This window comes from Nicotiana attenuata, chromosome 6, assembly GCF_001879085.1.
Source record: "Nicotiana attenuata strain UT chromosome 6, NIATTr2, whole genome shotgun sequence".
Taxonomy (NCBI): domain Eukaryota; kingdom Viridiplantae; phylum Streptophyta; class Magnoliopsida; order Solanales; family Solanaceae; genus Nicotiana; species Nicotiana attenuata.
The window spans coordinates 3,730,706-3,732,380 of NC_031994.1; positions in this window are offsets into that span (position 1 = coordinate 3,730,706).

Genomic DNA, 1,675 nt, shown 5'->3' on the forward strand with positions numbered 1-1,675 from the left:
GCCCTCTCATTTTCTATTTTCCCTATTAGTCCCTGTTTATTTTTCATTTAGTCCTTTGTTTTCTAACTTGTTACTCAAGTTAGTACACTTATTTTACTGAAATCTAAACTAAAGCCCCTCCCTAGAAGGTTCTAGGTGACTCTAGTATTACCCACAACATTCTTATGCAACTCTAAATGCCCAAACTACCCCTAAACTTCCCTGAAATTATTGACTAGCCTAACTGAGGTTCAACCTCTATTATTCCTGAAATTGGTTAACCTTACTAACTGTTTTTAACCCTTCTAATTGGCCATGGTTAATTAACTACCAACCCAGAACCCAATCAGCTATATCCAAACAAGTTTAACAACTTTAAAACATCAATATTACCAAACTATCGATCAAACAAGATTAACCAATCAACCACTAAACTAACAACTAACATAAAATCAATTATTAGAACCTTAACTAATCCCAAACAAATTACAACCAAACGAGCAGATTATTATCATCAGAAGAAAGCAAATACACCGGCATTAACAGGAAATCTAATTAAACTAACAATTGATTGCTTGAACTAATTAGACTGACATTTAACATTTAAACTAACAGAACAAAACAACAATCAAACCAAAATTAAACTAAACTAAAGAAAATCAAATCAGTACTAAAATTAAACAAAAGCAACACTAATCAGAAAATTAAGAGAGGTATTCATTGTCTCAGTCAGAAGAAGAAGAAGGAACATGAAAAGACGAAAAAGAAGACTCGCGGCTTGACTCGAACATTCATACCGCTTCTTTGATTCAAAATTTGAGCGGTCTTGGTGATATTTGAAACTTGCCNTCCGATCTATTAGTCTCACCTTAGATTTGATTTGGGTCTTATTTTAGGAAAAGTTATTTTTACATAATAAAATCAGAAAATTCAAAAATAATAATAAGTAAAATATAAATAATTAAATAAATAAGAAGAAAAGAAAACTAACAAAAGAAAATGATCAATTAAAACAAGAAAAAATCAGGCCACCTAGTTTTGGGCCAAATATGCATCAGCCCAAACCAAAAACCCTTCCAAAATCCGTTGCCCGGCCAAGCCCAATTACCCCCCGATCCGGTCCAGCCTTCCCCCTTTAGTAAAACGATGATGTTTTGGCGTCACACAATCTGGACCGTTCATCTCTAATCATCCAACGGACCATAATTGATTCATGTTTTAGATAAAAATGTCCAAAATTTATCAAACCCTAGAGACAGACTCTCCTTCCTCGTACTCATCATTCCCCGCCGGCTCCGCCTTACGCCACCGCCGGAAATCGTCTCACGGCGGCGGCCGGCGTCCAATGACGCCCAAATTCACACCGTCTCCTCTCCTCGCTCCCCTCTTCCCAAATCCACCCTCATCTTACCTCAAACCCCAACCAAAACCCTCGAATCGGTGAAACCCTAGCCGCCGCCGCCGGCGGCGGCGCCGGCGTTACCACTCTTTCCCCTATCAAATCAACACCCGACGACCACCTCCTTCCCTTCATCCCAAATATTTGCCCAGCTTCCTACGAATCGCATCAAAAACCTTCGAATTGTTGAAAATCAGACGGCTCACACATTCCGAGCTCCTTGGCCTGTTTTCATCTTGGGATGATGTTTTTCGTTCTATTTCATCACAAAAGAACCGACGATTTATATCCTTTCAA